Here is a 6,000-nt window from a genome sequence, read left to right as displayed (position 1 = left end):
CTACATTCAACTTAAGCACCGAGAAAAATAGTAAGATAAAATAATAATTCAAACATTGACATTTTTCGGCCTTTAGCTGCTTTAACCTCTGCTAAGTTAGCATGCTACATTCAACTTTAGCAAAGAGAAAAATAATAATAAGATAAAATAATAATTTAAACACTGAAATTGATAATAAAAAAATGTGTATTTTACAATGGTGGGAGGATTAAAACATTTAAAAGTAACAATAGCCTACTACACAATGTGAAGGTCCTGCCATCAATATTTTTGATACTAAAGTAACAGAAGTAGGTAACCTATCATTAAGGCAGTAAAGCAGTGTTGTACTCCAGTCTGACTACATGAACAACCTCAAAAGTGTATCTTTGTACAGTCCATGAGTAGAAGTACTTAGTTATCTCCCACCTTTGTAGCAGAAGTTACAGTAGACTTACAGTATTTCATTTTGGTGTATTGCAATAAATAAAGTTTATTGGAAAAACAAAAGGACACAAAATGGCATTGCAGAAAGTTCAGTTAGAAATATGATCCTTGAGCTGCCAGCGGAACAACAGTCATAGATAACACACTGAACTCTGGTTTATCACTTTTCACTATCACTGTTTTGAGAATTGCTAAATAAAGATTGGTATATTTTTGTAAAATTTAAAGTTTTTACTGGACAGGACGCTAGATTCAAGTTATTATTGCATGTTGTATTTTTACAAAATCTTATGTGATTTGCATTTTTAATTTGTAGTCTCCTACTGCACCCCATGTTATGCCTGTGATATTGGGTGTTTCAAAGCAAATGGATAAATTGGTAAATAAATCTACAAAATAATTGTATCAGCAGGTCATATTATAATCATCTAACAATGAAGTCTGTCTGAGAAAAAAGAAAGAGAGATTGTGAGAAATCCTCTCTCTTCCTCACAGGAAGTTTTGGGCGGATTTCCCCTCTTGGTCGTCCCAGCGGAGAGGTGCAATTTAGGCGGATTTCCTCGTCAGCTGACACAACTCCTCGTCTGCTTCTCAGAATGAAAAGGAACAAATGTGAAAGCCAAGTTTCTTTTCCTGTTTTAATTTAGTTTGACTCTACGAACAGATGACAGATGCAGCGAGGTGAGTCTGACCAGAGAGAGAGTCAAAGGTCAAACTGTAAGCAGACAGAACAATAGCAGGAAGCAGGCAAACAATAAATTGCTTCAGCTTCTCCCTTGCTCACAGGTGGGTTTAACCTGCAACCTTCCAGACAAAGTCTTATATTCATTTTTGATGACTGCGACCATCTTGTGTATCTGCTGTGAAACAGTTCCATCAAAAATAATCATCAACAGTGCATCCCAAGCTTGTGATGCAAATTTTGAAAGCAAAGCAAATTTCTTTGAGCAAATTTAAATGCAGAAGTGTTTTTGCAGTTTGTGTTTACCCGCCCCAGACAGTCAATGTGTACCAACTTCATAGACACTATAGCTAGCTCGCAACGTATGCACTGACTGGACTGTATGTACGTGATGCAGTTCCTTCAGAACTCACCAAGAATTCAAGTTCTGTTATTATCAGCCAATTTCTCTCAGTTACATCTTTGCCACAATTTGTGCCACTAAGTTTAAGTCTAGTCATGTCTGCAGTAGTCTATATCCCTGACGTTCCACTTCCGGGATTTCACTCATTTAGAATAGATATCCGTTGCCTTGGGCTTCCTTTGTGTTGGCATTTTAAACTCCGGTGGATTTCTGAGGACTATGGTTAACTGCTCCTCAGATCTCTGCAGGGTAAATCCAGACAGCTAGCTAGACTATCTGTCCAATCTGAGTTTTCTGTCGCACGACTAAAACAACTTTTAACCGTACTTATGTTCCACCAAAACAAGTTCCTTCCGGAGGCTATTTTGCAGCGGCACTGTGGCTTTTCTCCAGTGCTAACCGCCCAAGACGATTGTGATTGGTTTAAAGAAATGCCAATTAACTAGAGCACGTTTTCCTCCTATCACCGAATGCTATGTGGAGTAGCAAGACTCTCCTCCAGCGCACTTTGGAGGACGGTCTGGCAAAGCGAGACTATGTCTGCAGTGACTTTCTTTTCAATCATGCTGCCTTTAAAATTGGCTTCACATTCATTCTGGACACACCTTTAGGAAATATATTGCTACTTAAATCAGATTAGAAGATAAAATACCTAAATAAAATCTAAATACATCTCTATAAGATGTAATTTAATTATAAATGATACTGAACCCAATCTTAAATGAGTGCGAACATTTTTAAGTCTCAACAATTTGCTATGTAAAGAGAAATTTGAGGGGAATTATGACCCTAACAAGAATTATCCTTCTCTGAAGATACACGTAAACATCTCTGCAAACCTATGCAGAGAAGGGTGTTATGGGTAACTGTAGGTCGCAGGAGGAGACAACATTTCTGTATTTATGGTAGTTAGGTATTATTTTTTGATAGAACAACCCTCGTGCATGTTTGCCTAAATGCAGCTAATTAGCAGCAAACGCAAAGTACAGCGGATGCTGAGAATGTCATTATTTTTTCAGGTATTGGCCAAATTAAAGCTTTGTTGCTTATAAAAGGTGCTCGAAGAAAAGTTGAGGGATCAATAAATATATTACAATTTACTTTGAGGGCGACATCAATGTATAGTTGCCAAAATATTTCAACCAGAACCAAAAGTGTCTGGAGATTTCTTAAGTCATTATGATTCATCATCTGGGAACCATGAATGCCTGTACAAAATGTAATGGTCATTCTTTTAAGAATTGATGAGATGCATCAGTCTAGACCAGCATTGCCAGTCACAGAGCCATGCCGCTAAAAAATAAAAAACAAGTATCATGTAATGATAAGTTGGTACAGTTTCTTCCTCACAAAATGATATTACTTGACTTGTTTGTGTTGTGTCAATAGATTGAGATAATATCTGTCCCTGTGTGCTGCTGATTCTGATTGTGTATTACTCTGGATTTATTTTGTTTTGACTTCTGTGATGGTCTCACATCTATGACACCTTGAGACTGCCTGATTGAAGACAAGCAAATTAAAACATTGTAAAACATTGTGTGAAGGACGCCATGATATTTGTTATCTTTGAGTGTTGCATACACACACACACCGTCAGTGCTGACTCCTGAGAAAAGTGAAACAAACATGAATCAAGGAGTAAAGAGAGAGGGATACAGGCCCGAGCCAGAGGTTGTGGATGTGTCTCGGCCCATGTCCCGTTGACCGTCTCAACCTCAACAAACTTCTCCAATCAGCACTCTGAGCAGGAAGACAGTCGAACAGACAAGAAAAAACATGAAAGATAAGAGGAAGTGAGAAAGGATTTACTATCAGTGTCACATCCCTCTGGTGTTCCCTGTTGTCTCTCTGCTGTTTATCAAAGGAGACTTTAACTGGAGTCATGAGAAAATACCTAGAACACCTCATAGTACCATGAATACACACTTTAGTGTTCAACTTAACCAAATTACCAGTGGTTTTCAAACTATGTGGTGACCAACCACGGTGAAAATTGTGCTTTCACAGAATTAACTGAACCGGTAAATAAACCTGACCAACATATTTGGTGCTAAACTGAGCTAATAGGAACTAAATTGCTGCTAAACGGGACTGTTAGCTAATCTGAAACAAACGGTTTTAGCTGCTAAACTGAACTGTAAAATAACCTGAATTAAAAATCTACTTCTAAACTGGATTATTAGCTAACCTGAACCAAACTGTCAGTTTAGCTGTCAATTTAAACTTTCGTTTACCTGACCTGCTAGCTTGCCTAATCTGAACCAAACTGTTTTAGCTGATAAAACTGTTAGCTTACCTGAACCTAATAACTTAAAAATTGGACTGTTAGCCAACCTGTGTCAAACTGTTGTAATGTTAGCCATTAAACTGGACCGTCAGCTAACCTGTGAAAAACTGTTATAGTCGTTTAACTGGACCGTAAACTTACCTTCTGTTATCTGTTATAGCTGATAAACTGAACTGTTAACTAACCAGAACTGCTTTTGTCTACCTGCTAAACCAAACTCTTAGCTCTTAGCTGAAAACAATTGCTACTAAACTGAATTATTAGCCTGAACCAGACAGTTCTGGCTGCTAAACTGAAACCATTAGCTAACCTGAAAAAAACTGGGTGGTCACCATGTATAGATATAGGTCACCATGGATGTGTTGTAGGTCAATGGTCATTTTCAGGGTGGGTACAATCTTTCTGACTCCTGACCTCAAGTTGTTGTTGCCTACCTACCAGTAACCTTATACAGTAGCCTTATACACAGCATTGAGATAATGCCATGTAATACTAGTGTAAGGTATCTTAAAGCACTCACTTAAGTGCATAATAGGCCTTACACCTAGGCAGCGCACACTTCTAAATTTGTAATGTAAATAAACAGAAAATGTTAATAACATTTTACGCTGCATCTATGCATGAAAATTCATTTAGTGGTTGTCATAGCATATAAGATATTGTTTTCATTCATAAAAGTGCTTCATGAGAAAATAGTGATGACCCAATTTGAATGTGAAGAAATCATGTGAAGAAATCCTGATTCAACATCAAAATGTAGTCAATTGTTCTGGGCCAGTAGCTGAATTTTCCAACAAATTTAATGAAAATATATTGAGAAGTTTGATAGATATGCTGCTAACAAACTAATTGGACAAAAAACTTGGCAGATGATCTCCAGAGTAGTTTCCCAGCCTGATGTCATGTCATCTTGGCACACTCACTGTCACTTTGTTACATTCTGATCTAATTTTTCCATGTAATTAAGTTTCAAAAAGCTAATTTAGTTTCTTTATTACAGTTTTTTTTTTTTCATATGAGAACAGAGCCTGGAATTCTTTCCTATTGGTCATTTGACCTAATGGAACCCAGAGAATACTAATCACAGGTCAGGTCGCCAGTTTTGCTGATCACATTTCCTAGTACAGTATCTCTGCCCTTGGCCTGTTTAAGTGTCCCTACAAAGGAAATCAGCTCAATTTCATGACCAGCAGCCCCGACAGACAGGAAATAGAGGAAGTTAAACAAGTTGAAAACTGGCGGTGCATTTCGTGCTGCTGAACCACCAAGTCATCAAAACCTCACTGAGAATCGAGAGCGATGAACTGCTGACAGGAACTTTTGGTCAATTTTTTTTTTTTTTGACCTAAATGTAGTTTAATAAGAGGATAACGTCTTGAAACACTGAACTGAATGTAAAATTCTCAAAAGTTTGGAACTCCGAAATCCGGAGAATCATTTCAAAGATATGACATCAGTGTCTTCAATGGTATTTACGGCCCTGCAGGACACAAAAGGTTCTCCATAAAGTCTTTAAGGGTTTATAGGGAGTGCTATTCGCACAAAATATCTTAACCGTAAATCCTAAATAATCTTCATCAACTCATAAGTGATGTGGTGGCTCACTCGGGAACCTAATGTTACACGTGTGAAGTTACCCCAAGTCTGAAGAGTCGGTAGCCAAATATTCTGACAGGATCTGGTCCCATTGCAGTCCTTTAAATTGTCGGTCCATATTGAGTGTAAACCTAAAACCCGTCTCACATAGTAAAATAGTTCTTTCTTCAAGAGAGTGGAAGCTGTTCACGTTCACAAACCATCTGTTGATGAATGTTAGGCCCTCAGTGGACATCTCTAACTGAGGATTCACTGTGCAGCGTTGTTCTGATTATTTGTTTCTCTTCGGTTTTATTACAATTTAGTTAAGTTGATCATTTCTATCAGTTATAATAACATTTTACTCACAAAGGTAATAGCAGGTATGTGGGAACATGGTGTCACCACAAAAAAGAAAAAAAAAAGTCAGAGCAGTCAATCAGTCATTTTGGAAACAAAGTCGAATTATTGACCCGATACTCAAAATGGACTTCCTGGTTTGTATTTCATGCTACAGAACTACTGCAATCTTGTAATGGGTAATGAAAAACACCAAATAACAGGAGCGAAAAGGACCTGTGGTCGGGGGAAATGTTTTTTTTTATTTTTTTTAATCATTTTTAC

Source organism: Perca fluviatilis, chromosome 4 (genome assembly GCF_010015445.1).
Source record: "Perca fluviatilis chromosome 4, GENO_Pfluv_1.0, whole genome shotgun sequence".
Classification (NCBI taxonomy): domain Eukaryota; kingdom Metazoa; phylum Chordata; class Actinopteri; order Perciformes; family Percidae; genus Perca; species Perca fluviatilis.
This window is presented reverse-complemented; position numbering follows the sequence as displayed.